The sequence below is a fragment of the Chionomys nivalis genome, chromosome 1 (assembly GCF_950005125.1).
Source record: "Chionomys nivalis chromosome 1, mChiNiv1.1, whole genome shotgun sequence".
Lineage (NCBI taxonomy): Eukaryota > Metazoa > Chordata > Mammalia > Rodentia > Cricetidae > Chionomys > Chionomys nivalis.
In genome coordinates, this window is record NC_080086.1 from 90,991,584 (window position 1) to 91,014,226 (window position 22,643).

General features: G+C 42.9%; 1 protein-coding gene across 2 annotated transcripts in view; it reads right to left on the minus strand.

The window, feature by feature from the left end:
- The window catches only part of Abcg2 (ATP binding cassette subfamily G member 2 (Junior blood group)), a 154,224-nt gene that overhangs the window by 91,157 nt on the left and 40,424 nt on the right, over positions 1-22,643 (minus strand). Inside the window, exon 1 of one of the 2 annotated variants that reach the window (XM_057783496.1) lies at positions 6,697-7,208. The exons of the other annotated variant lie outside the window; for it this stretch is intronic. The gene's annotated coding sequence lies outside the window, so the exon portion shown is untranslated. Of the gene's footprint in view, positions 1-6,696; positions 7,209-22,643 lie in introns of those variants that run through there. 2 annotated transcript variants of the gene reach the window in all.

Below are 22,643 nucleotides of genomic sequence, written 5' to 3' on the forward strand. Positions count from 1 at the left end.
GGATGTGTGACTATCTCCCCTATTCAATATGAACACGAGCTATTAACAATGAGCCAACAACACCCAAAGCTCCGACTCCTCATAGTTTTGCTTGTGAGCCTCGCCTTTACCGGCTGAGCCATCTCTCCAGCCACAAAGCTCTATTTCATTTGCTTGACTCTGGCACCCTCTTGTGATTAAAGCATGAAAAGTCTTTATGCCAACACATTTCCCCCAAAGCATGAGGACATTTCAAATTATGATATTGCTTATCCCTAGAGGAGAAACCAAAACAATGTAAAATATGAACATTCCAAATTGGGCCATCCAACAATCCTCCCAAGTCTCAGCTTTGAATTCCACATCATCACATCTTTAAACTCTGTCACTGGCTGCTTTGCATGCTTCTTGCCATCTCTGTCACTCTGTAGCGCGCCTTTTGTCTCCATTCTCAGTAACTCACTACACAGACAGACGACTTCCCAACATTCTTCCCTGATTCAGTTATGTTCTTCCGGGGAATGTCAGAGAATTTGCCATCACCAATCTTGTCTCATTTCCAAGCCATCATATTCCACCTGTTCCAGCTCACTAGTCACCCAGTTCCAACAACACCCCGCAGGAACCCGCACACCAGTGTTCTCTGTGCTTTGTCCTGCTCAGCTGTCTCTAGTTCCCACGCCTGCCGAAAGTTGACAGTTTGTTATAGTCACACCCTCTCTAGGCAAAACCCAGTAACCAACTTCCCTCCCCTTCATCTCTGCAGCTGAATGGAAGTGGGGAAATCACATAAGAGTAATGACTCATCTAGTTTTAAATTCAGCATCAGGAATCCTAATGTCTCGCTGTTGTCTACCTACTGATACTGTTGGCTGCTAGCCCTGGCCTCTTGTGTGTGTGGAGACGAGGGGGTGACAGTCTTACTATGTAACCCAGGCAGGCCTCAATCTCATGATTCTCCTCCCTCAATGTGCAACCACTCCTGTCCTTATTTTCCTATTTCAATAGTCACCTGATTCACTCACTCCCACTCCCCATGATGTGCCCCTCCACGCTCATGATGTGCGTGTAAGTGCACGTGTGTTCATGTATGTGCATGTGTGTATGTGTGATTCTCAGATGATAATGTCATTTACTGCTTTACTGAGAAAACTGAAGCAAAGAGGAACTTTTAGACCGCTAGAAGTGCCCACCTCCCTTTATTATTCTGAGAGGAGTTGTCTACTTTCCTATGTAAAGGCCAAGGCAGCTGCTTTGCATCAAATCCCATCTCTTTCTTTGCTTGGTGACCTATTTCTTTTACTCTTCTGTATTATCTTATATAAAGTCGATCGGGGTCACATGCCTCAGCATAAGCATGCTGTTATTTATTTACCTCATTTTCAATATTCCTCTTGATCCCACATTCTCTTCCAACTGTTCTGTTGTTCTGCTTCGTTTTACAGCAAAACTGTTTTTTAAAAAATCCTACAAATTCCATCAGCTCTCCAGTCTTGGCCTTGATTCACTCTACTCAAACAATGAGAATAACGATAAATTGCCGAGTTAAATTTGAGTTGGTTTTGTAAGCAGCAATAGATAACTGAACCACTCCTCAGAGACAGTAACATGGTCCCCTCTGGGGGAGAGAGCTCATCCCTAAAAAAGGCTGCAGAGCTTGTTAGTTTACACCTGTAGGACCTGGAGGAAGAGCTAAGGATGCTCAGTCATTACGGGTTATAACCATCAAAGCCGGGTGTGGCATCAAGTATCTGGAATTCTATCACTAAGGAGGCTGTCAGGGTAACAGCAAGGGTAAGCCCAACCTGGGATTCCCAATCATCCAAGCAAACAACAATTAAACCAGTGATATGGGTGCTCTCCCCAAGAATCAAGATTTGGAGTATAGCATGTTGATGGAAGAATGGAGGTGGTGCTAACAGTTTGAAAAAGGATAGGTAATAAATGTCCAGGCCCGATGATGTCTGCAACTGAAAAACCAGAAAATCTCTCGCATAATTTAGACAAAAGAGCAATATTTACAGAATAGGTCCAGTATGTTCAGTCTGAGGGGGTACATCTACAAACTTGACTACTCTGGGGTAGTACTGCTATCACTACATTAAAAATTCCTTGATGAGGGGCAGAAGATGTCATACAAAGTAAAAGCACTTGCTCCCAGGCCCAGTGACCAGAGATTAGAAGGAGAGAATCAACTACTACAAGATGTTCTCCAATCTCCACACATGTTCTATGGCATCTTTGTACACACACCTCAGCATATAAAAAAAAAAAAAAAAAAAAGTTGAAAAATTGGCTGGGACTGGAGATTTGGCTCAGCTGTTAAGAGTGCTTGTGGGTAATCATGAAGACCAGAGTTTGAATTGCAGCATCTATGCACCAAATTGGACATCTCATGACACCTGGAACCCCCCACTCTGAGAGGGATGAGAAGCAGGAGGATCACTAAGGATTGCTGGCTTCTAGCCTCCTCGAGAAAATGTGAGCTTTACGTTCAGAGGAGGCCCTGACTCAAAGAAGTAGGCCCAAAGTAAGAGAGGACACCTGACACCCTCTTCTGGCCTACATGTACATACGTAGATGTGTATACCCGCACATAAGTGTGCATATACTTACACAGACACATATACCAAAAAATAAGTAAGTAAATCTTTTAAAAATGCTTAGTGGGGGCTAAAGAGACAGCTCAGCTGAGAAATACTATGAATCACAACCAGGAAATGCTTTGGTGAACCAGATACGCAAATGACTTAAACCTGAAGAAGTCTGTGGGTCAGACAGAACGGTATGCGTAACTGATGTGGGAAAGTGTACCCTCACCTGGGGGATACAGCAGCGAGTTTAAGGTCAGCCTGTACAGCTTCACTGTGAGAAAGCAAGTGATCCAATTTCCAGGTAAGCTAGAGGGAAGAGAGTTTTCCAGACTTCTCCAACCTGTTGTGCTCTGTGGCAAGAGCATATGGGTCACCAGGACTGAGATTCTCATGTATGTAGCTAGAAAGAAATCCCAGTCTGTAAGGCAGAACTTTAGGGAACCAAAGTACGCCCTTACCTAATACTCAGCCCTAAGTCAGTTCAGAGACTGAGAGTCCACTGAGGGGCATATGTGGGAAGTTTTTCTTTTCCTGTATTGACTCTTTCACAATGTGGTACATATATATTTGTATGTATATGGGTGTATATATATAAATACATATGTGTATATATATATATACTTTTATTATATTTATCCTCCTTATCCTCTCTTACCCCTCTCCCACCAAACCTCTTTGCCTCCCCACGCCTGGTTACTTTCAAGTCTTTGTGTGAGTGTGTGTGTGTGTGTGTGTGTGTATAGCCTACTATATTTAATTAGAATTGCTTGTGTGAGCATAGGTGGGGGATTATTAACCAATACAGATAAAACTTGAATCTCAGATTAAAATTATTACAGGGAAAATACTTATACATAAATGGTGTATTATATTTGACAGTCTTAGAAAGAAGTACAATTGTCCCTGGTTGATAATAACTGATAGAAGTTAGCAGTTATCAATAATTTCATGTGGCAATTCTCAGGGTAGATTAGCTCATGGCAGGGTGGAGGTCAGTAGGAGGGCACATCCCCAGAGCCCTGAGTTTAAGCACCAGTACCACCACCCCTCACCAAGCCAAAAAGAACCACTTGCTAGGATTCTGATTTAAGAGGATTAGGCTAATGTCTGTGGATTTGTCTTTGCAATAAGGTTGCCAATCAAAGCTGGTCTAGAAATAGTCAACACTTCTAGAGCTTCATAGTTATGGCCTCTAAATTGACCACCTGACCTGTCTAGGAAAAGAAAATATTTCAAGACTCTACAGGTGAGCATACAGGTGGCAGCCCCTGCAGAGTGCCAGCTGGGATGGCAGCAAGCATTAAATGGTTTCCCCTGGACCTGCCCTTCCCCTTCTACCGGCCAAGAACGCAGAAACTATGTAAGTATGAACCCCAAATCCAAAAGTTCAAAACCTGAAGTACTCCAGAGCCTGAAACTTTTGGTCACAAACATGCAGGTGTGCACCCCTTCAGGCTATATTACAAAGTGTATGTAGATAACGAAATCTGATTAAATGCTGCACTTAGATTTGAGTCTGATTTTCAGAGTTTAAGGAATACATGCATGTGTTCCCAAGTCTGAAACATGTGTGGCCCCAAGAATTTTGGAGAAAGGACACTCAGTACTGTGTCCCTAAAGAGAATTTCAGTGACTGATACCAAAATAGACAGGATAACCAACAGCCTCCCCCTGATTCCTATTTAACTCACCTACCTAGTGGGAACAAAAACTGGATTATCACCTCTATCAGACTGAAATATCAATTCCAAAGCAGCACAAGATTAAGATGTTTAACACGGACAACACAGCATCTAGTCCCTAGTATGCAACCATTAGTTAACCCAGCAATTGTTTCCTAATTGGAAATCTGACAATGTGAAGAGGGGGTGGGGTTTGGGGAGACACAACATAAGGATCTTCACGTCCACTGTAGTGGTCTATAATGTTGTAGGTTTGAAAAGAATCAGATGGCCAAGACAATCGGTTTTGTAGATGCCCAGAACACTCTTTCGCCAGACGTCCTCAAACTCACTCAAAGATTCCCTGTCACAAATGGGCTGCGGCAGCACACGAGGATAGTGTTTGAGTTTATAACATGGCTTTCACTTCTCTCAGCGTGCTCTGCTTATCATTCTCACAGGGTCCCTCATCTACCAACAGCCAAAGCCAATACTAAGCCATCGATGTGATACAACTACCCAGGATGACCAGGTAGTTACCCAGTTTCAGAAATGTGTGCACTCTTCCAATCCAAGGAAACGGCTCTTATTCCTTCCTAGGACAATCACATGCTCAGGGTGGAAATTCACATGTCCTACCTGCGGAACATGGGCCTATGCTATTTTCATGCAGTTGAAGGATACCTTATCTATTGCACATTACTTCCTGGCCTTGCCTCTAAGAGCAAGGGTATTGCCATGTAGTTGACATACCATTGCTTCTCATCACAAGCCTATGTATGTGGTAAAAGAGGTTTGGAAATGCTCACCCGTTCGCACCATTTACTGTCTACCACAATCATGACGATAGAGCTGGCTTCATAGAACAGTGATGGGCCTGTGGAAGGTACCATTAAGGTGCAGTGTGGGAAGTTACCTTGAGCCATCAGTATCCATGTGTACAACCAAATGCTTGGCTGTGGGAACCATGAAGTGGTTACTCCATCCTCACTGGTCTCCTGCTTCTCTTCTAGCAAGATGCACCATGCCTTCCTCCACCTCTTTTGCCTTTCTCTCAGTCTCTTCAGGCTTCCTTCAAAGGTTTGTCCTGAACACTTTGTTATTAAACCTCCTTTTGCCTCTGGAATATCCTTTTTACACTGTATCGTATATTGCTTTTCTGCTTGCTTATTATCTATAAGGTACACTTCAAACAGGCAGGGATTTCTGTCTCCATCTTCTACAGCCAGTGCCAAAGTCAGAGTCATAGCCTCTGACCCAGAGAGTAGGTAGCACCTCTGCTTACATCATGGAATGCTTGGCACACTTCTATAAAAGACAGGACAGTAGATATTTTAGACTTTTGAGCATGTAGTTTCTGTTTTAACCGCTCCTTGCTGCTCTCGTAGCACAAAAGCAGTCATAGACTGGTAAATAATTGTGAGACGTGTGGAGAGGAAAGATGAACGAATAACCACTCAGTCTCCTCTCTGACATGACTAGCCTAGCTTGCGTTACACATGTCTGGGAACTCTTTAACAAGAACTTCTGAATTTAAAGACAACTTCTCACAGTGATTTTTTTTCAATGCTCTACATTAAATCATGTGCTCAGACAAATCCTGTCATCCTGTCTGTACCTTGCAACCCCTTCTGATAAACCTAAATCTCTAGAGAGCTGAGCCCTTGTTTACTCAAGGCCGGAACACAAACCACAGCATTGAGATGCAGTGATCTCTTGGAGGTTGTAACGTAGAATCTATAGGGGCTGGGGATATAGCCCAGGGGTAGGATACTGGCCTATCACACATGAGTCATTGAGTTCAAGCCCTAGGTAAAATATAATAACTAAATTCCAAAATAAAATAAAAGCTTTTGTTTTGTTTTTAGATAAAATTAAAAAATTCTAAGCCAGGATGCAGGGATGCATGCCTTTTAACCTTAGCACTCAGGAGGTAGGGTCAGGTAGATGTCTGTGAGTTTAAGGTCAGCCTGGTCTGCAAAGCTAGCTGTAGGCCAGCCAGCGCTACACAGTGAGACCATGTCTTTAAAACAAAGCAATCTAGCCAAACAAACAAGCAAATAAACAGAATCCCAGACTCACAGCATGACTGAGAATGAACCCAGTGCCTTAAACATGTTAGGCAAGTATTCAACTACATCTCAAGTTCCTGTTTTTACTGCTTTAATTAGTTAAATCTGTTCTTTGCTGATTACATACACATAACCAACACACTCTGATTACTCTTAAGCCACCTTTATCCTATTTTTAATAAGTTCCTCAAGTGATTCATACCCACAGTGAAGTGTAAAAAGCACAGATTTAATCACATTTGTCAAAGCACAAGTAGAGAAAAATCTTTTCTACAAAACGGGTCGGGAGTGCAGCTCAGTGCCAGATCATTTGCATGGCGCGCACAAGGTCCTAAGTTTGACCTCTGATAGCAGAAAAAAAAAAAAGAAAAAAAAAAAACGGCAACTTACCTTAGGTACCCAGGGTGAGTGATGTCAAAGGAAAGTAGCCCAAACCTCAGACAGAGGCGGGAGTGAAATCCAGTAAGACTGCACGCGGGAGCAAGACCTCAACTCAGATCTATGTCTGCCACACAGACAAAAGGCACGTCAAGAGTAGAGTCCACGCTTGTTTGCAGGGGAGTTGAGGAAAAGTTTGGGGGGAAAACTTGTCGGTGCCCCACCTTGTTAAGTTTTGTTCCAAGAGACAGGCAAAATCGAGACTTTGCAAACATCTAGCTACAAGGAAATTTATAAATTTCCTTAATTAATTTCAGGACGAAAATAAAGAATCTCTGTTAGCTGCTCATCCTGAATCAAGAAAGAAATGTGGATTCAAACTGAAGACTATCTAGTCTTGAATACTATCAGCTTGGGAACTTCTCTTGAAGTTGTCGGCAAGACCGGAGAAGGAAATCCAGCCAGAGAGATCTTTTTATATCTTGTTCTCTGGGCGGCAGCATCTCCAGCCCTAACAGCAGCTGTCTTTTAGAACCGAAGAGTAAAAACCTATTCCGGCAAAGCCCCCCTTTCCCCACCCCTGGCTCCCACCCCACCCCGCCCCCATCCTGCGTGCGCACGAGTAAACTTCCTGTCTTTTAGCTCCTAGGAAAGGGGCTTCTCCTCTTACAGGCTTTGCTTTTTTTGTTGAAAAAGCACGCAAGCAGGAAGATGATACAGTTGAAAAGGAAGCAAGCAAAACCAGAGTTCGGATCCACTGCAAGGCCCACCAGAGATTGAAAGAGGGAAGGCAAGCTGCATGCGGAGTGTGAAGCAAGGCAGACCTTTCCTAAACAAAAGCACCAAAGGATGGTCAGAGGGCGCTGACGGATATCTGAAATGTCTGAAGTTACTTCAGACAGCTGAATGAGTAAAGAAATAACCGTTTATTTTATTTTCAGGAATAAGCAGAAAGTTTTTATAGCAGTGGTACAGAAAGCTAAAGGTCATTTAATACAGCACGAAACTGCTCAATCTAACCTAGCACGGGCTCTAGCAGCCCGAGCAGGCCAGGGTGAGTCACCCAGTGTAAGTAAGACTATTAGAAGACCCCATGTAAAAAGCAAAGAATCATACCATGGGATGTTAGGAATATTTCCTAACGCGGAGCTCCCTACCGACGCAAAATTCCCAATCAAGCCAAATCAAAACAAGCCAAATTAAGAAATATCCATGTTTAATGGGAGTCCTGCGCTCTCGGGTGGCCCTGAGAGGGAACCGGGAAGCCCGGAAAGCCTTGCAAACTCGACGACAGGGAGGAAGAAAGGGAGACCGTGAGTTCCTCTTTTGGGAGCTCATTTAAATACCCTGGGGGGAAAAGTGGTCCTGACCCCTCCCTGGGGGTGGGGTCAGGACCTGGCCTGCTGGGATTTGGAGTCCAGATCAGGCCTGGGGACTGGGATAGATGTGAGGGGCTGGGGCCTGTGCTCCCAACTTGACAAGGAAAGAAGGACCAAGAGACCCAGGGACCGCCCTGGTCAAGCTCCAGGGTCCTAACACCACTATCTCAGCTCCAAGCTTTCCCTGGACCAGACTCTCCTACAAGGTCATCTGGCGATTTGTAAACCCTTCTCTGGGGACAGTTCGTCAGGCTCAGGTTCCTTCCCTGGCTGGCCCTCAGCTTTTTCTTTCTCCCAGCATGAGATTCTTGCGTAAATTGTAGTTTCTTAGGGTCCATCTTTTCAATAGTCTGCCAGCCCAAAGAAAGGGCACTAGAGTCCACATTCCTTCCCTGCATTCCTGGTGACAGCATCAAACTATATATAGTCCAAAGCAAAGGGAGGGGGGAATGCTCGTATAGTTAATAAGCCCTTATCTGTTGTCAGCTTTCATTCTATGGCTTTTTAATAACCACCAAAACCCACCACTCTGTACCCCGCTACCTCTAAATCCACAGACTGCTAGGTTTTGGGTTTGGGGTTAGTGATTCCAGGGGGCACTGAGAGAGACAGCTGAGAACTGGGGAGTCCGTTGTGAGAGATCTTAATGCTGTGAACACACACACACAGGCAGGAGCAGCAGCAGCGTGGCAGTCGCTCTCAGCAGAGTTTGGGTCCCAGCGCCAGAGACCTCATGGGGAAGTTTCTAAAGAGAATCAGAGCCCACAAAGCAGAAGGGGGTTCCCAGCCAGAATCTACAGGCTCTCTGATTTCCAGGCAGGAGGCAGAGAAGGGGTTAGGATACAAAATGTGGCACCTCTTTGCTGTGCATGCACTTCCCAGGTGAGTCTGCTAGCAAGGGAGTCATGAAACACCAGGAGGGTGCCTGTCTTTATCTGTGAGAGGAGGCCTGAGAAGCTGTGTTCTGCTCTTGCTACATTCTTACACAAACCACTGTAAGTCATCAAGTTAGCAAAAAGAAACATATTTGCTCGCATCTAACGGTCAGTTCTGCATGTGGACCATGTTAGGTTTTCAACTAGGAGCTAATAAGGCCATTCTTAGCCCAAGAGGCCTCCTTACAGCCACAGCTATTGTAAGAAAATGGGAGCCTGTTATTGGGAATATTTTCCTAATGCGAGCTCTCCATCAATGCAAATTACCAATGAAGCCAAATTAAAACAAGTCAAATTAAGAGATATCCAGGTTTAATAGGTGTTCAGCACTCTTGGGTGGCCCTGAGGGTAAACCAGGAAGCCTCACGAACACTACCCAACCACTGGGAGGAAAAAAGGAGACCACGTGTTCCTCTTTTGGGAGTTCACTTAAATGTTCTTGGGCATGGTCCTGACCTCCCCCCTAGGGAGGGGTCATGACCTGGCCTGCCGGGATTTAGAGTCCAGAGTGCTTACTCTCAGAGTCAGGGGGCTAGGCTAGATGCAAGGGGCTGGGGCCTAAGCTCCCAACTTAACACCTGTTTGTGACTCTAATCCCTTAACAGACTTCCCAGGTGCCCAGAGTTCAGGAAGGTGACAAGTGTCATTCTTCCCCAAGGGAGTTTACAGGCTTCCAATTACCAGACTCCCAGGCCATCAGAGGGCTACCAGTGGAATGGATGCACCTTGGCTAGAAGTGCTTTTCCTCTCCAACATTCTTAGAGTCATACAAGCCTTCCCCAGAGTGCAGGGCCCCCTCACATACACCGGGGAATAGAGGACAGCTTGGCTCACACTGTGATTAACTCATTAACCATGTGACATGAGACCTCTCCCTTCCCCGGAGACCTGTAAGAAGGGACTCCTGCTTCAAGGTCCTGCGGCCATTCAGTCCCAAAGAAACACACAGAGGCCTACATTAATCATAAACTGGTTGGCCTAATAGCTCAGGCTTCTTACTAACTCTTATAACTTACATTAGCCCATAATTCTTGCCTGTGTTAGCCACGTGGCTTGGTACCTTTTCAGCGAGGCAGTCAAATCTTGTTTGCTCTATGTCTGGCTTCCTCTGTGTCTGGGTCATGACTGTAGACTGACTCTTTTCTCCTCCCAGAATTCTCCTGTTCTCCTTGCCCTGCCTTACTTCCTGCCTGGTTGTCACGCCTATACTTACTGCCTGGCTATTGGCCAATCAGCATTTTTGTTAAACATATACAAGAAACAAATCTTTATAGGGTAAAACCGTTGCCCCACAGCACTTCCCCCCTTTGTAAAAACAAAAAACAAAACAAGAACTCTGAATCGAATCTCCTTTGGTTAGATTTTCTTCTGACCATTATCCATAACAATTTGTAAATAGCATTCTAAAAAAAGGCAAACATCCACAATCCATTTTTTAAAAATGTGGGCATTGTTATAATTGTTCGTTGCATGTCATTTCAGACTACAAAAACAATAAGTCTCATGTTTTAAACTGGTATGTACTTTTAAGTCTCTTACAAACCCTCATTTAAAATATATTAAGCTGTTCTCTACTATTGTCAGTTCTGCTGTTAACCTTCTATTGCAACTGAAATGGCACTACAAACAGCTCTCCAATCTGACTTAAGACTTGCTCAATACGAAGATGATGTTTAGTACTGCAAACCTAACTAATAACTCCATGCTTGGGGCATCATGGTTATTGGAGGAGAATCAATAACCACCGATTTATTAATCCAGCATAATACCTAACAATTTATGAACATTTGACTCCACCCCGCATAAAAGAAATTTCTTTTCAGAACAGATGCACACCATAGAAAACCACAACCAAGCTAAGACTCAATGGATACAGATATAAAATGCTCCTGCTCTGAGGCTTAGGGAACCTTACAGAAGAAAGGACAGAAAGACTTTAAAATCCAGAAGATCAGGGAGTTTGCTGTGAGAGTGTCTCCTAGTAATACCAGAAGCTACTTCCATTATCTCATCAACATGACTGTCCAAATATGAACCACACCAGGATGACACCATTGAACATGCCAAATAGAATAGAGAGGGGAAAAGGCTGTGAGGGGAGGCCTCTGCCCTTCAGAAAGAACTGCAGGCAACTGAGGAAAGCTGGGGGTGGGAGAGCTGGCCTTTTCCCGGGAAGAGCACACCAATTGGTTGTTCAGTTCCACACTAAAAGCAGACAGACAGGAAGCATTTTACAGACCAAGTATAGATAGATAGATAGATAGATAGATAGATAGATAGATGATAGATAGATAGACAGATAGATGATAGATAGATAGATAGATAGATAGATAGATAGATAGATAGATAGATTATAGATAGTAGATAGAGAGATGATAGATAGATAGATAGATAGATAGATAATAGATAGATAGATAGATAGATGATAGATAGATAGATAGATAGATAGATAGATAGATAGATAGATAGATGATAGGTAGGTAGATAGATAGATATGATAGATTGATGATAGATAGATAGATAGATAGATAGATTATAGATAGATATAGATAGATGATAGATAGATGATAGATATAGATAGATAGATGATAGATAGATAGATTATAGATAGATATAGATAGATGATAGATATAGATAGATAGATGATAGATAGACAGACAGACAGACAGACAGACAGACAGATAGATAGATAGATGATAGGTAGGTAGATAGATAGATGATAGATTGATGATAGATAGATAGATAGATAGATAGATAGATGATAGATAGATAGATAGGTAGATAGATAGGTAGATAGATAGATGATAGATAGATAGATAGATAGATAGATAGATAGATAGATAGATAGATAGAGTATATACATATGCTTATATGCATGCAATAACAGTTGGAAATAAAGAGGCTATGAATTTGAAGGAGAATGGAGTGATTTTATTGGAAGGGTATGGAAGGACAAAGGCAAGGGAGAAACATTGTAATCAAATTATAACTTCAAAAAAAACACTTCAAAGAAATCCCAGTGTGGTGGGCACACCTATAAAACCAGCACTCTAGAGGCTGGAGAAGAAAAGTACTGAACCATATAACAAAAACAAAACAAAAAGAAGACATAATCAAACAGCAAGTTTAAATATTTTTAAATTTTAAACTAATAATAAATGTCTCGAGAAGCTATTGAGGCAGACATAGCATTGCAGCATTTTACCACAATGTGTTTTGAAATTTATAGGTCTGTTTAATGTTTATAGATCTAGTTGCACTATCATTTAGTTTATAACGCTGATTATAAAGGCTGGATCCAATAATTGATGAGAACAGCACCGTATAAGAACACAAGTCTTGGCCCTTTATACAGGGTTGTTTCTAATATAGTAGGTAAAACCGACAGGCCAAATTTAAGTGCTGCAAGTTGCAGTTAGTAATTAGAACACTTTACTCGTGATGAATAGTTGCTAAGTATCAGAGCAATTAAGAAAGGAATTATTCCTATCTCCTAGATTCGTGTGGACAGTTTATCCTAAGTTTCCATTGTTGTTGTTGTTGTTTTTCTTGAACAAGCTTCAGTATCAATTTCTACCCACACTTTCTTTTTTTTTAAGATTTATTTATTTATTATGTATACAGTATTCTGTCTGTCTGTATGCTTGCTGGCCAGAAGAGGGCACCAGATCTCACTACAGATGGCTGTGAGCCACCACGTGGCTGCTGGGAATTGAACTCAGGACCTCTGGAAGAGCAGTCAGTGCTCTTAACCTCTGAGCCATCTCTCCAGCCCCTACCCACACTTTCAAGATTATGCATTTTCTTTTGGAAAAAAATAAAGTAAACCTACAATATGATAAGCATGATTTTTGCTCTGACTTTTCACTTTTGCCACATGGGAAATATACTGGCTCTTGTCTTCCCATTGCCCCCAACAAGAACTAGCTGGGGATTTCACACAGGTTCCCATAAATGTATAACTTATTCCTAATTGTTTAAAAAAAAAAAAAAGAATGCTCTGGGTTAGCTGAACAAGCAGTTAGGTTGTGTGAGCACTACCTGATTCAGCATTGAGCCAGGAGTCTGCAAACTGTGTTCCATAGAATTCGGAAGCCCCTCATACATTTTTTTCTAAAATTCCATTTGAGGAATTGGCAGCTATCCTTGAAATACAGTCTTTGTTTTTTAAAATAATATGTGAACCCAATCTTGTGAAGATTTATGAATTGATAAGCACATTTTTTTCAACACCAACAAGCATGCTAAACACAATTCAAGGATACCTTGGGGAGCACAGCAAATTCAAACCTATGCCCACGAAAAAGAGAAACCTATTAATAAGTAGTATAATCACAACAAAATTTGAGGTAGTTCATGAATGCTGAGTAAGAGGACTGCAGGTTCAAATTTGTAGGCCTCACCAAAAAGCTACCATTTAAAGAAAATCCTAAGGGAAGTGAAGGAATACAAGCAGCAGATTGATAGAGAGCATTCTAGTGAAAAGGAACAGTCAGTGAAAAGTTTTGAGGGGCTCTGTGTATGTGTATTCGAGGAATTGCAAGGAGAAAAGACTGAGTGACACCAATGAGGATAAAAAGAGATCAGAGATAAAAGCAGACTGCCAAAATCTCTCTTTTTATCTTTAGAGGACTGTATGAACATACGTTGGGAAACCTTTAAACAATAGAGGTGTATACTGGCCTTCCAATGATATTTTTCCCAGAAATGGTTGCCATTTCAGAGCCTGTCTTTTGGGGGCGGGGGCAGAGAAGGGGGCTTTTGAGACAAGGTCTCATTATGTAGCCCTAGCTATCTTGGAACTCACTATGTAGACCAGGCTGGCCTTCGACTCAGAGATCCACCTGACTCTGCCTCCCCAGTGCTGGGATTAAAGATGCATACCACCTCTCCTGGCTCGAAGACTGTCTTTATGGACGTTTTTGCACAAAGAGAACATGATTATGTAAATAATCGAATACATATAAAAATAATAGTTTGTCCAATGGTGGTATGTGAATTTGGTGACTTATATTTATTTCAGCATAAATGAACTTTGTGTGTGAGCTGTTAATTATCAACTCACTATTTCCTACTACTATGTCCTAGAGATCCTTCTCTGTCACTACTGTATATAATTTCTGCTTTATTTTTATTATTTTTGGCAGTAGAGGTCAGTTCTAGGGCCTTGCCCATGATAGGCAAGGGCTTTAGTCACTACGCCCCAGTGCATACGGTGTTTGCTGTATTTGCTTTGGTTGGTTCCCAAATCAGAATACAACGTGGCCTTGTTGGCTGATCTTCAACATATAGGGAAAGAATATAGGGTTTTTTCTGGTTTTCTTGACTGAGTCAAGATGAAGCTGTGCATTAGAATAAACCACTCATTTCACTGTTTCTTGCTTACTTTTTTAAAAAATTGACACTGCCAATCTAGAGCTCTAGGTTCACATCCTCCTGCATCAGATTTCCAAGTAACTTACACTATCACACCTGGTTTTATTGGGGAAATTTTCTTTTAGTATTGAATGTTTTTTACTTTCCTGACCTGTGGATTTGTGTGTGTGTGTGTGTGTGCAGAGTTGTAGATCTCTAACGGTGAAGCACTGTGAAGTTCACTAAACTCACGCTGTGTTCAGGCTTAATTGCCCCACACTGCCACTGTTTCTTTTTCTTAAAAAAGAAAATTATTTAAATAACATTTTTTTCATTTATTTTACATATCAACCAATTTCCCTTCTCCCTTCTGTTCCTGTCCCCTCCCTCTGTCCATCTGCTCTTCCTCTACCTCCTTTCAGAAGGGGACAGACCTCCCATGGGCTTGCACAAAGCATGGGACAGAAAGCTGAGATAGGACTGAACTCCTCCCCTTATGTAGAGGTAGTGAGGTCATCCAGCATGGGGAACAGGTTACCAAAAGCCAGCTGAGGGTCCACGTAGAGGTCCTGCACTCACTGTTAGAAGCCTTACTAAAAGACAAGCTACACAATTGTCACACACAGGCAAAGGGCCTAGGTCAGAGAGGTCCATCATCCATGAGCTCAGTTCAGTTGAGCTGTCTCTGGGTGTTCTCCAACCATGACCCCCTTAGCTGATACAATCTCTCCTTCCTTTCTTCCAGGCTCTTGGAGCTCAGCTCAGTGCTTGTCTGTGGATCTCTACATCTGCTTCCATCAGTTACTGAACAGAGTATCTCTGACGGCAACTAGTGCAGTCACCAATCTGATTATAGTAGATGGCCAGTTCAGTTACCCTCCCCACCATTGCTAGGAGGCTTAGTTGCGGTTATCCTTGTGGGTGTTGGGGGGTTACCCTGACACCATGTTTCTTCACAACCCCATAATTGGCTCCATCTATCAAGAGGTCTCTTTAGTTACTCTCCCTGAGCCTTGCGGGGAGGGATTTGATGGTGCTGTCCCATTTAGGGCTGAGTGTTCCAAGGGTCTCTCACTGTACACATTGTCTGCTTGTGAGTCTCTATATTTGTTCTATCTAGTGAATGAGGAAGCTTCTTTGATGGTAGCTGAATAAGACACTGATCTATGAGTACAACAGAATATCATCAGAAGTCATTTTATTGATGTTTTTTGTGTTTAGAAGTAGTATTTGGTTTAATCCTAGGTCTCTGGACTATATAGTCTCTGGTTCTTGGTCAGCCAAACAGTGTCAGGTATGGGTTCCATCTCATGGAGTGGGCCTGATGTCAAATCAGACATTGGTTGGTTACTTCCACAAGCCTTGCTACCATTGCACTGGCATATTTTCCAAGCAGAATAGATTATAGAACAAAGGCTTTGTTTCTGGCTTGGTGTCTATGTTTTTTTTTTCTTTAGGAGCCTGCAAAGTATGTCCTTAACCAAAGACACTAGAATGTAGGGGGTAAAAGTTCTATGTAGGCACCAGCTCACTCTCTCCATGTTCAATGAATTGTGTGGCTGTTGCCTTCAGCAATGAAGACTTGCTGTCAATTTGTGGAAAGCAATCTATTGTCTTGGAAACAGCCTGAGTTGTTTGGGGATTTCCATGGGACTCCTTTGGTCAAAAACTCAATTAGATGTAACCCAATCCTAGTACTAGAAGCTTCATTTGGTGTCAAGAGATGACCAGTTGAGACTATGTCTCACTCATTATTTGGAAACTTTATTAGGTTTGTCTTTGTATATTTTAGAAAGGTTCCACTGCACTGTTCCTATACCGTCCTACATAGGCCCCTCAATTTAACTGTCTCTCCCCTCATTCCCATCTTCAACCCCATCTTCCCTCCCCAGCTGATGCTCCCATTCTTATCCCTGCTCCAATTCATCCATAAAATATATTTTATTTCCCCATCCCAGAAAGATCCATGTCCCCCCTCCTCATCCCTTCCTCTATAAACCTCTTCGGGTCTATGGATATCAGAGGTTTATTTACCTCATTTATGTGCTTCCCATCCTGCTTGCTCTGCATCTATCTCACGGCACCGGCTCGAGACTCTGCCCTTTTTCCTCCCAGCATTCTCTCTACCCTGAAAATGCTGCCTACCTATTGACCATTGTAGTGCAAGAGGGCCTGCTTTTGGTCCCGGCCACCTGGCTAGCTTATACCCGAAATAACCACAAAGAAATTGCATTAATTTAATTACTACCTGGCCCATTAGCTCTAGCCTCTTATTGGCTAACTCTCACATCTTGATTTACCCATTTTTATTAAATCTGTGTATCACCATTTGACTGTGGCTTACCGGCAAGATTCTAACCTACATCTGTCTCAGGCTGGAGATTCATGGTGTCTGTCTGTCTCTGCTTTCTTCCTCCCAGCATTCTGTTCTGTCTTCCCCGCCTACCTGAGTTCGGCCCTATCAACTAGGCCAAGGCAGTTTCTTTAATAACCAATGAAAGCAGGCCATTCAGCTTTTTATTAAACCAATCTGAGTAATAAGTATTCAGTGTACAACAAGCTTATCCCACAAAATAAAGTGACTGCTAATGACATTCTGCCTTACTCATATGCTTCATATATTCAGAGATCAATGTCTTACTCAGCCATAATCAGAGAAGCTTCCTCCTGCAGCAGATGGGAACAAATATAGAGACCCACAGCCAGACTTGCAAAGAGTGAGAGACCTTGAAACATTCAGCTCTAAACAAAATGTTTCAAACCCCTCCCCTCAGGGCTCAGGGAACCTCATGGAAGAGAAGGCAGAAAGAGTTTAAGAGCCAGAGCGGATGGAGAACACTGAGAAAACAATGCCCTTTAAATCAGTAGGACCGGATCCAAGTATGAACTCACACAAATTAAAGCAGTATGCACAGGGCATGCAGGCGTCAGCGTCAGATGACTTCCTGGGGCTGAAGGGAAAAGTGCACATACGCTCCCATCCCTAGCCCAGAAGCCATCTCAAATTTATAACCACTTCCAAATGAAACTTTAGTGTTCTCCAAGGGAGTCTCACTAGGGAGACAAACTGCTTTTAGGGTAGGGCTGCATGCCCAGCAGTGAATGCCAAAAGAAAATGAATTCAACAGCATCTTTGAAGTTTCCTTGTCTCATAATGTTGTGTTGGGGTTTTTTATTTTTTTAAATTTTATATCACACAGGGGTGGGGTAAGGAAGAGGGGGGGAGAGGGAAGGACAGAGAGAGAGAAAAAGAGAGAGGGAGAGGGAGGAAGAGAGAGAGAGAGAGAGAAGTTCTCTCTTTTTACCCTTCCAGTTCTTTTACGTATATATTATGTCTTCTCTTTTAATGTTTTTATGGGATTCTTGAGTATGCAATAGAATGGGTCTCTGTCTATTTCTGTTTCTTGAGCCTTTTCTTGGCCTCTTTTCCTTTGGCTTATTTGTTTTAACCTATTCTGACCTGTTAGTTTTTGTTTTAGCTCATTACTATCCTTTAGAAGCCTGTTTGTTTTCTAATGAGAGACAGAAACAAGGTGGATTTGGATGGGAAGGAAGGAGAAGAAGTTGGAAGGAGTAGAAGGAGGGGAAACCATAATCAGGATACCCTATGTCTCTTTTCAAAAGGGAAAATGATCAGATACTTATTGTCATCTTAACACAAACTCTAATCACCTTGAAATAATGACTATAAACTGAGAATTGGTCCATGCAGATTGGTTTGTGGCATATGTGGGTCATTGTCTTGATTGCTGGTAGATGTGGGAGGCCCCTGCCCACCATCTGAACTACCATCCCTGTGCTAGTGGCCTGGGTTTTATATAAGGGTAGCTCAGCAAGCCTGGGAGCAAACCAATAAGCAGTGTTCTTCTGCGACTTCTGCTTCAAACTCCTGCTTGAGCTCTGGCCTTGACTTCCCTCAGTGGCGGACTGTAGTCTGCAAGAAGAAGTAAGCCCTTCTAAGTTGCTTTTTGGTCATGGTGTTTTTCACAGCAAAAGAAACCAAAATCGAACAATTAACATGCTTTTCTCTTCCCTTGGTTTTGTTTAAACCAGTCCAAGGAATCCTACACGATAGACATTAGGCTTAAGTCCATAAAAGCTACTATATGGGGAGCCTTTTCTCCATTATTTTCTTGATAAGAACTGCTGTTATATATAAAACACCGCGCTTTGGCTCAGTCTCAACACTGCAGCTGAAAGACAAGCGTGCTACTAGTGCTCTAACATGAAAAGCAAATAGTAGTTAAATCTCTTTCCGCGATTTCTCCCTTGGCAGAATCCACCTGGGTGGAACGCAAAGCTGTGGTTTTAGCCATGCACTCCAACAACTATCAAAATGGCTGAAGGCAGAGATCTCGGATTCATCACTCTCAAGTCAAAATTCGGAGACTGGATTGAAAAAATAAAAATAACCACCACAAAGAAAACGAGGAGCCAAATAAACCACACATGGCTTGACGCTCTTGGGAGGCTATTGAAGGATTCTAATAGGTCTCCACTTTTCAATGCCTTCACTCTGGCTCCTCCTGGGTATCTGCCTAGAGCTCGTTATGCGAAGCTCTGGTGTGAAGCCACGCCTGCTCCTGGTAGGACATGACCATTTTCTCTGACTAGAGGCCTGCAGTTTCATTTCTCCCCAACTATTTTCTTGTCTTTACTCCAAACCTCATATCTGTATCAAGGCACAAAGCAACTCTCCTCATGGCGCATGGTCACTGTACAAACGGAACCTCCGGTCTCCTTTAAGGTCTCTTACACAGAGCCACTGTAAGGGAGCCTCAACCACCACTCCAGAGAACGGTGAATGAAGCCGTTCACTGTCCAAATAACGAAACAATTATTTGGGTTACTTCTCCAGCATAGGATGCGAATAGGAAACAAGCTAGGCAGTTTTAGGGAGGGGATCTCGAAAACAGATTTACCATGTCTAAAAGTCAGAAATGCTCCTGGTCCAGTTTGCAATTCTATCTTTGCTGAAGCCCAAAGATGCCAAAAATGACTGAGCCAAAATGTCTTTGGTTCTGCCTGAGTCAGAGGCCGGGGATGCAAGACAGGATTTCTGCATTCTTGCTTTCTCTCTTCTTTCGAAAGAACATCCCTGCTTGCAATCTATATATGAAGACATGACCAAAACGTAGAGTAGGCACCAGGGTAGCGCATGATTGGGCCATCTGGACTGCCAACTCCTGCCCCTCACTCTAATTACTCTGCCTCACTCTAGTTTCCACGTGACTCTTACACAAAGTCCCAGGTCAGCAGTTGGATGGTACCCTGCTTCTGACGATCTCTGGCTTCTTTCTCCAAAACTCAAACCTACAAACTGCCAATAAAAGCACTTTCTTAACTCATCCTCCCATGAACAAGAGCTACTGAAAAGATTGCTTGCACCAGGTTTTGGGGATGGGGGGGGGGGCACACACCCTTAATCCCAGCACTCAGAAGGCAGGAGGATTTCTGTGAGTTCGAGGCCCATCTGGTCTACAGAGATAGTTCTAAGATAGCTAAGGCTACCAAAGAAACCCTGTCTTGAAAAACAAACTTCCCCAAAGTAAAAGAAACTCAAAACCCACCACTACCACCACCAACAAAAACAAACAAACAAACAAACAAAAAAACCCTGTGATATTATAGAGAGGTTGGAATGTTGCAAGTCTAATTACCTTGTTGGACTAGTTTCAGTGAGCCACGCCTCCTTACCCACCTCTCTGTCAGATCTAGCACCCTGTGACTAACACCTAAAGCCATTTTGAAATTTATTAACTTAGCAGACCCCTACTTTTCAGCCTTGAATTTGTTGAGTCAGTCCATCATCAGGGGTCCCAACAGGTCGGACAAAATGTATTAAGCTGCAGGCTTTTGTCTCAGGTCAGGAAGGGGAGAAAGAAGCCAGCCATCTTGGATGTTGATCATATTTATTACCTAGTCCCTCTCCTTTTCCATCTGTCTAAGGCCTAGTCTCTCAGGACCTCAACATGAGATTCAGAGAAGGATTCACTTTTCACCAGACCAATAACTTGAAAGGAAACCAGGTATCTGCATGGACCCATTGAATCCAGCCGCCGGGTCCTATTCCTCAGGTAGGTTGTTAGTTGAGGTCTTTCTGGGGCTACAGACCTCTCTTGGTTTGGTCAACATTCCATTCTTTTTATTAACTGCTTAAGTAAGGATCATAATTTGATAGATACTTTTTGTGGTCTGCTCTGAAAATACTCACTTTTAGGGCATCTGTGTGCTCTGAAGGCGTTTTGGTCCAGACCTTGGGTCTGGTCCTCTTCTTTGCTTGTTCTCAGCTCTCTAGAGGCATTTTGGATTTTGGTTGCTTTTGGAAGTTTGGAGACATTTTGGTTCCTGCTTTCTTTGTCTTTAATGTATTTTGACTTATTCTTCCACTGGTCATTCCTGATTGTCACTTGACCACATCTGGAATTAACTAAAACCCAAATGATGGGGCATACCTGTGGGGGATTTTTTTATTAATTGAATCATTTGAAGTGAAAAGACACCCTTCTAAACAGGATCTCTGTGGTGGGAATACAAAGATTTTTCTTGAGGTGGGAAGATCCAACTTTAATCTGGATCATGCCTTCTGCTGTCCGCCTATATAAACAACATGGAAGAAGGAAGCTTTAGTTCGTCACTTGTTTCCTCCCTCTCTTGCTAGCAAGACCTTCCTTTACTGTCATTGGAGTCAACTTCTTTGGGATTCTGGCGTGTACTGAAGACCAGCTGAGGCATCCAGCCTTATGGGTTAAACACCTATGGCCCTTCTGCTGGTAGAGAGCCATTGTTAAACTAGCTGGACCACAGCCTGTAAGTCATTCTAATAAAATTATATACATAAAATACATATATGTACATATAATTTTATTTATACATTTTCACTCTATAAGTTCTATTACTCGAGAGAACCCTGACCCCTGACTAATATAGATTTTGGTGTCAGAAATGGTTCTAGAGCAACAGAAGAATAAGAATGAATGTTTTTTGTTTTTTGTTTTTTTTTTAAGACAGAGTTTCTCTGTATAGCCTTGGTGCCTGTCCTGGAACTACCTCTTGTAGACCAGGCTAGTCTTGAACTCACAGAAATCAGCCTGCCTCTGCCTCCCGTGTGCTGGGATTAAAGGCATGCACCACCTACCACCCAGTTAAAGTGAATCTTTTAAGTATCTGGAATAGGCTTTCCAATTTGCCAACACCTACAGGTACTGAAGCCTCTCCAATTACAGGAGGCTCTCTTGGGAGATTGAAGAGTACTGAAAGCCAGTGGTGTGAACTATTCTACAAACTTAAGGAGACAAACGCATTTGATTACAGCGGGAACAGGAGCTGTCTTTGACTCTTTTACTGATTTGGGGACCCTGCTCCTCATACTGGGTTGCATTGCTCAGTCTTTTTTTTTTTTTTTTTTTTTTTTTTTTTTTTTTTTTTTACTTATTTATTTATTTTTATTCTTTTTTAATTAAAATTTCCATCTGCTCCCCATTTCCCATTTCCTTCCCCTCCTCCCAAATATTGCCCTCCCCCCACTTCCCTCCCCCTATCCCCACTCCTCTTCTCCTCCCCCCACTCCATTCCCCCTCCCTCTCGATACTGAAGAGCAGTCCAAATTCCCTGCCCTGCGGGAAGACCAAGGTCCTTCTATCTACGTCCAGAAAGGTGAGCGTCCAAACAGGCTAAGCTCCCACAAAGCCAGTTCATGTATTAGGATCGAAACCTAGTGCCATTGTCCTTGGCTTCTCATCAGTCTTCATTGACCGCCATGCTCAGAGAGTCCGGAATCAACCCATGCTTATTCAGTCCCAGACCAGCTGGCCTTGGTGGGCTCCCAATAAATCAGTTCCACTGTCACAGTGGGTGGGTGCATCCCTCGTGGTCCTGATTTTTTGCTCATGTTCTCCCTCCTTCTGCTCCTCATTTGGACCTTAATAGCTCAGACCGTTGCTCCAAATTGAGACTCTACCTCGATCCATCGCCAGATGAAGGTTCTAAGGTGATATGCAAGATATTCATCAGTATAGGATAGGGTCATTTCAGGTTCCCTCTCCTTAGTTGCCCAAGGTACCAGCTGGGGACATATTCCTGGACACCTGCGAACCCCTCAAGAGTCAAGTCTCTTGTCAACCCTAAGATGGCTCCCTTAGATAGGATATATACTTCGCTGCTCCCGTATCCATCCTTCCTATATCCCAACCATCCCAATCCTCCGAGCTCCTCCCATCCTCCCCTTCTCATATTTCTCATCCCATTTCCCCTTTGCCCCATGCCACCTCACCCGCAAGTTCCCAGTTTT